Source organism: Atta colombica, unplaced genomic scaffold, assembly GCF_001594045.1.
Source record: "Atta colombica isolate Treedump-2 unplaced genomic scaffold, Acol1.0 scaffold140, whole genome shotgun sequence".
NCBI lineage: Eukaryota > Metazoa > Arthropoda > Insecta > Hymenoptera > Formicidae > Atta > Atta colombica.
The window spans coordinates 825,098-832,919 of NW_017259229.1; the positions used below are offsets into that span (position 1 = coordinate 825,098).

A 7,822-nucleotide genomic window follows, 5' to 3' on the forward strand; every position below is an offset into this window, starting at 1 on the left:
AACTAATTTAAGTTATCGGTTTCTTGTATCTCACGCAAGATGTTCCACCTGACTTAAAAATATCTGGAAAAAAATGTTCTTATAATTTTATTAATACATTTCGCTTGTCTTTCATGTTCTTTAAATCATGTTCTTTAAATAATTTAAAAAGCTATCATTATACTTAAATACACATTACTTATATTATCCTACAAATATTTTAAAAAGCTATCATATCGGTTATCATTTTATCTTACGCAATTATGTTCCATCCAATCCAATCGATTAACTGAAGAAAAAAATGTTTTTACCTGACTTCTTCTTTGTCAAAAATGTCAATTCAACTTTCTTTATGTTATTCTTCATCTGCAGCAAAAATTTGGATTATTAAAATATACTTAGACTATAATATATATTCAGTCAGTTTCTTACTTTAAGAGTGTCTTAATATACATCCCAAGATATTAAAACTTGTCTTCATGACATCTTAATGCTATACTTAAGATGATAAGATCTTAAATATATAAGATTCAATATGAATACCGCTCTTAGTATTTAGTTTTTGTTTTTTGTGTAAATTCATTTTGGTTCCTCAAAATTAATTAGTGCCTTTTAATTAACATAAATTATAAATAGATTTTATAGACCAACATCACTGTGTTATAAATTTTGGTGTCCAGAGGATTAAATATAAGAACAAAAAGCAATTTCATTGCGTTATTTAAGGGCGTTATAATTTTATTAATTTCATCAATACATTTTTCTCGGCTTTATCATGTTTCTTGAATAATTTAAATTATAATTATTGGTTTTATCCAAAACGTTCCACCTAACTTAAAATTAACTGAAGAAAAAAGTTCTTAATCTTAAATTGCATCATTTTAAACTTATTTTAATTACCAGAAGCGTGAAAAAAGAGAATCAGAAAATTATTTATAATCAAATCAATCAATCAATCAATTATCAATACTTTCACGCTGAGGATAGCTTCCATTATTCATAGTTTAGCTTTCAATTGACTCTTGGATGATAGTATTCTGACTATGTTCGCTATGCACATAACGAAATGTAGAACTTCGCGATCGTCATGATGCAAAGTAGGTCAAGTTGATATCCGGTTTCGCGAAACCGGAATGCCCGACTGCGCGTCAGATCTTTCTCTACAAGCGATTCTCGAACGGAATGCATTTCATAAAGCGATAGCGCATTAGATGCATTATGAAATATCCATCACAGTCGAAAAGAAAGAAAAAAGTACTCACAACAACGTATTTCCTCAAAAAATAGAAGTTTCTCTTTTAAATCTTACGAGATATGTAACGTTTTCTGCTCGTATAGAGAAAATAAATTTATACCGTTTTCTACAGATATGTAGATTAACGTTCATCTCAGTCAACTTATTCTTCATTTTTCTCTAATTCTTAAAAATGCAAAAAGAAAAAGAAGAGAAAAAGATAAAAAGAAGAGAAATTAAATGGAGAATCTTGTTATAATATAAAAATATAGACGAAAAGATAAAAATGCTGAAAATAATTATATCACTATTTAATTATTACAATCTCTCGAATAGTAATAAGTAATGTTTTTTCATAATTCTATCCCGTTATTTCTTTTACCTACAAACATTTTCTGCTCAGATATTAATGCCGTTTCCATTAATATAGATTAACTTTAATCTCAATTCAAATTATTCTTCATTTTTTTAAATTCTTATATAGAACTAAAAAAAGACGAAAAGTAAGTTGAACCGAAATTAAAGTTAATTTAAATTAGTAGAAATGAGCATAAAAGTAAGACAAATAAATAAAGAATAATCTTATAATATAATAATACATAATAAAAACGGTAGATTAAAATGACGAGAATAATTATACTGTTATTTTATTTCTACCTCTCGCGAACAGTAATAATGTTCCTTTTATAATTCTATCCTGTTATTTTTTTGGGGAATAATGTATCGTCATTACATAAGGAAACTCAACGGAAGATTCTTCGAAGACAAAGAGAGAAATAAATTATAAAAGATATACGTTGCGGATGTGTTGCGTACGTTACGCCGAAGACGAACATGTCTCGTACCGGTTCCCATAAGCTCGTTGATAAATGCGCGTTTGCAAATGGGAAAACACAAGGATTATTTCCGAGATATGCGTACGTTATTAGTCAACATGCGCTAACGCCAGGCGAGAGAGTATCGGGATAAACGAGAAAGGAAAATGTCTGGACCGGTCGATCTCGATAGAGAGAAAAAGAGGGGAAGAGAGAAGCGAGTGGGAGGTACTTTCCATGAAATTCCTTTGGGCGCCTCGACAGATTTCATCATCGCCGTCTCGTCTCTGCTCAAATCGAAATCGAAAACACTTTATTATCATTCGCAAATGCCGTATCTTTTAACGATTTATTTGTGGCGGAAAAGCCCTCGACTTAGCACAAAAAATGGATGAAACCAATAAGTTTAAGAAAAATCTATTTGATAAAAATAACGTAAGTTTCCTAAAATCGAAATCGTCATTCGATAGAAAAGATTTATTAACATACATCTTATTCTTCGTTTTGTTTTTTTATCAATTTAATATCAATAAGCAAATCATTAATAGATAATGTATGATGGCTGTAAACTTGTAATTTGTTTTATAAATATATTCCCTTAAACTGAAATCATTCGATCGAAAATAATTTTCTGCCTTATATCATATTCTCTAATTTGTTTAGTGAATTTTGGCATACAAACTGTTAAAAATTTATAGAGCATGAGTGTTGATGAAATTTATAGAGCAAACTAATGAACTATTCTATCGTATAAACGATTTTTAACAATAATATAATACCATTGTCTTCACGTCTACATTAATATTTATGCGAACGATAAAAACTCCGATTCTTTCCTGCCCTTAAATTGCCATTGAATGAGTTAGTCGTGTCCGATTCTAGATATGCCAAAAGATATTTTGTTAGGATTTCGCTTCGACATATCGCATTCGCGAAAGCTTTACAAACAAATAGAATCCTATACGAAAGAACACAATTTACACGCAATCACGCTATTATCAATCATAAAACGAATTAACAATCATATATCATCGTATAATCATCGTATTAATTTGTTTCCAATTTACAACATTTAATTAACTGAAACATTAATTAGCCCATTTTATATCAAAATTAAACATAAAAATAATATCAAAATCATATTTCAATAGATGTTTAAGTAATATTTGAATTTAAAATCGAATTATTCAGATATTTATGCTAATTATGTTCAAAAAATTAATTTGTATAATCAACATCAGATTGATGATTTCAGTGGTCCTATAATTACTAGATACCTATTTCGGAACTACATTAATTATTACAAAATTTTTCAACTCTTAAGTATCTCGTCGTATATTATTCTTTTAACTAAGCAAAAAATAAAAAATGAAAGGCAACATCACACGGTGTTCCCAAGCGGTCACCCATCCAAGTACTAACCGTGCTCAACGTTGCTTGACTTCAGTGATCAGACGAGAACTGGTAGTTTCAACGTGATTTGGACGTTGTCCGACTAATACATTTTTTACGAATGGTTTTCTTCCACTTGTGACTTGTGACATTTGTTCATGTTGTATGCTTCAAATTCAGAGAAAATTTTATAATTAGCCCAGTACTGGCTGACAGAACATTGGCTGTTATTTGATAGCCAGTGAAACTTCAACAGTGATTGACAGAACATTGGCCGTCAATTGATAGTCATAAAATTGGCTCAATATTAGTTTGTTTATAATTGTTGGCGTCTCCTGTATGGGAATAAAAAAAAATATTCTTATATCAGTTACATTTATTTCGTTTCTTTAGAACAAAATGTATGTTTTTTATGATTGACAAAAAATAATAAAATTGAGAGACAACATCACACGGTGTTCCCAAGCGGTCACCCATCCAAGTACTAACCGTGCTCAACGTTGCTTGACTTCAGTGATCAGACGAGAACTGGTAGTTTCAACGTGATTTGGACGTTGTCCGATTATTACATTTCTTAAGAATGGTTTTCTTACTCTTGTGACTTGTGAGATCTGTTCATGTTACATGCTTCAAATTCAGAGAAAATTTTATATTTAGCCCAGTACTGGCTGATAAAACATTGGCTATTATTTGATAGCCACTGAAACTTGAATAGGGATTGATAGAACCTTGGCCGTCAATTGACAGTTATAAAATTCGCTAACGATTAGTTTGTTTATAATTGTTGGAGTCTCCTGTATGGGAATAAAAAAAATATTCTTATATCAGTACATTCATTTCGTTTTTTTAGAACAAAATGTTTGTTAATTTGATATTGATGATTGACAAAAAATAAAAAAATTGAGAGGCAACATCACACGGTGTTCCCAAGCGGTCTCCCATCCAAGTACTAACCGTGCTCAACGTTGCTTGACTTCAGTGATCAGACGAGAACTGGTAGTTTCAACGTGATTTGGACGTTAACCAATTACTAAACTTATCAAAGAATAGTTTTGAATAACTTTGTCATTTGTGAGATTTGTTCATGTCGCATGTTCCAACATGCCCAATATGCTACAACTCCCCACTCTAATATCTCATAATCACGAGTCTATTACTTTACTTCTAAACATGTATGAATGAGCACGAAAGGTGAATGGGCTTGTATTGAAATATTCTATTAAGATTATTGATTTTTATTTTTATATACATTACAAGCATTACAAAAATACAAATAAAAATATAAAAGAGGAATGAATAAAAATAATAATAATAAAAGTAATAATAATTTACGTTAATAATAATAGTAACAAAAGTTAAAAAAATATGTTTATATCTATTATATTCATTTCGTTCTTTTAGAACAAAATGTTCGTTAATTTGTTTTTTATGATCGACAAAAAATAAAAAAATTGGGAGACAACATCACACGGTGTTCTCAAGCGGTCACCCATACAAGTACTACTATCCGTACTCAAAGTTGCTTGACTTCAGTGATCAGAAGACAACTGGCAGTTTCAATGTGACAACTTGGACGTTTACCGATTTCCGATTACTTATTTTTTAATAATGATTTTCTTTGATTTTATGGTTTGTTCATATCGCATGTTTCAATACGTTCAAATCCATAGGTTTTTCAATTATCCCTATCGTGCTCCTATCATAATTCTTACTCACACTAACAAGAGATTGAAATCAAAAAGGAGCTATAGTAGAAGCATATTTATAATTATAATCAAATCAACACTTTAGCCTATACTGTGACTGTCAACTGACGGCCAAGGTTCTATCAATCAGTACTGAAGTTTCACTGGCTATCAAGTAACAGCCAATGTTGAGCACGGTTAGTACTTGGATGGGTGACCGCTTGGGAACACCGTGTGATGTTGTCTCTCAATTTTTTTATTTTTTGTCAATCATAAAAAATTAACAAACATTTTGTTCTAAAAAAATGAAATGAATGTAACAGATACAAGAATATTTTTTGTATTCACATACAGGAGACGTCAACAATTATAAACAAACCAATATTTAGCGAATTTTATGACTGCCAATTGACGGCCAAAGTTCTGTCAATCACTATTGAAGTTTCACTGGCTATCAAATAACAGCCAATGTTCTGTCAGTCAGTACTGGGCTAATTATAAAATTTTGTCTGAATTTGAAGCATGCAACATGAACAGATCTCACAAGTCACAAGAGTAAGAAAACCATTCTTAAAAAATGTAATAATCGGACAACGTCCAAATCACGTTGAAACTACCAGTTCTCGTCTGATCACTGAAGTCAAGCAACGTTGAGCACGGTTAGTACTTGGATGGGTGACCGCTTGGGAACACCGTGTGATGTTGTCTATCAATTTTTTTATTTTTTGTCAATCATAAAAAACATACATTTTGTTCTAAAAAAACGAAATGAATGTAACAGATACAAGAATATTTTTTTATTCCTATACAGGAGACGTCAACAATTATAAACAATCCAATATTTAGCGAATTTTATGCCTGTCAATTGATGGCCAAGGTTCTGTCAATCACTGTTGAAGTTTCACTGGCTATCAAATAACAGCCAATGTTCTGTCAGCCAGTACTGGACTAATTATAAAATTTTCTCTGCATTTGAAGCATGCAACGTGAACAAACCTCACAAGTCACAAAAAAAAGAAAACCATTCTTAAAAAAATATTTAATAATCGGACAACGTCCAAATCACGTTGAAACTACCAGTTCTCGTCTGATCACTGAAGTCAAGCAACGTTGAGCACGGTTAGTACTTGGATGGGTGACCGCTTGGGAACACCATGTGATGTTGTCTCTCAATTTTATTATTTTTTGTCAATCATAAAAAACATACATTTTGTTCTAAAGAAACGAAATAAATGTAACTGATATAAGAATATTTTTTTTTATTCCCATACAGGAGACGCCAACAATTATAAACAAACTAATATTGAGCCAATTTTATGACTATCAATTGACGGCCAATGTTCTGTCAATCACTGTTGAAGTTTCACTGGCTATCAAATAACAGCCAATGTTCTGTCAGTCAGTACTGGGCTAATTATAAAATTTTCTCTGAATTTGAAGCATGCAACGTGAACAAACCTCACAAAAGAATGAAAACCATTCATAAAAATACTAATAATCCGACAACGTCCAAATCACGTTGAAACTACCAGTTCTCGTCTGATCACTGAAGTCAAGCAACGTTGAGCACGGTTAGTACTTGGATGGGTGACCGCTTGGGAACACCGTGTGATGTTGTCTCTCAATTTTTTTATTTTTTGTCAATCATAAGAAATTAATAAATATTTTGTTCTGAAAAAACGAAATGAATGTAACAGATACAAGAATATTTTTTTATTCCCATACAGGAGACGTCAACAATTATAAACAAACCAATATTTAGCGAATTTTATGACTGTCAATTGATGGCCAAAGTTCTGTCAATCACTGTTGAAGTTTCACTGGCTATCAAATAACAGCCAATGTTCTGTCAGCCAGTACTGGGCTAATTATAAAATTTTCTCTGCATTTGAAGCATGTAACATGAACAGATCTCACAAGTCACAAGAGTATGAAAACCATTCTTAAGAAATGTAATAATCGGACAACGTCCAAATCACGTTGAAACTACCAGTTCTCGTCTGATCACTGAAGTCAAGCAACGTTGAGCACGGTTAGTACTTGGATGGGTGACCGCTTGGGAACACCGTGTGATGTTGTCTCTCAATTTTTTTATTTTTTGTCAATCATAAAAAACAAATTAACAAATATTTTGTTCTAAAAAAAGGAAATGAATGTAACAGTTATAAACATATATTTTTTGACTTTTGTTACTGTTGTTATTAACGTAAATTATTAACGTGAATTATTAATACTTTTATTAATATTTTTATTCGTTCCACTTTTATATTTTTATTTGTATTTTTATAATTCTTGTAACGTATATAAAAATAAAAATCAATTTTCTTAATGGAATATTTCAATACAATCTCATTCACCTTTCGTGCGCATTCAAACGATATGTTTTGAAAATGGAAGTAAAGAAATAAACTCGTGTTCACAGAGAAAGCAAAGTTTATAAAAATGAATCCGAATTGAAAACGACACAAACTATACCTTACTGATAGCAACAGCCGGTTATTGGCTACACGCCATTTGCTGTGATGTTTTTACATTTAATCGATCTCGTTTGGCCAGCTGTGAAGCATGCGGCTATTCTAAATGCTGACTTCTTTGGCGAGTCGCCATCGTCTGCGATACTTTTACATGAATTAATCACGCTGCTTGTTTCTCGACAAAATGCATGCGATTAAAATACTTTCTACTTGTAATTGGAAATCTTAAAAATGCCATATATT

The 7,822-nt window shown here is 31.2% G+C and overlaps 1 long non-coding RNA gene across 1 annotated transcript; it reads right to left on the minus strand.

The window, feature by feature from the left end:
• Positions 1-3,719: 3,719 nt before the first annotated feature.
• Positions 3,720-4,438, minus strand: LOC108684823. The gene is made up of 3 exons (XR_001931651.1): positions 4,375-4,438; positions 3,910-4,214; positions 3,720-3,755 (listed from the first exon to the last, which is right to left on the minus strand). It is a non-coding gene; the product is annotated as an uncharacterized LOC108684823 (long non-coding RNA).
• Between the last annotated feature and the right edge of the window lie 3,384 nt (positions 4,439-7,822).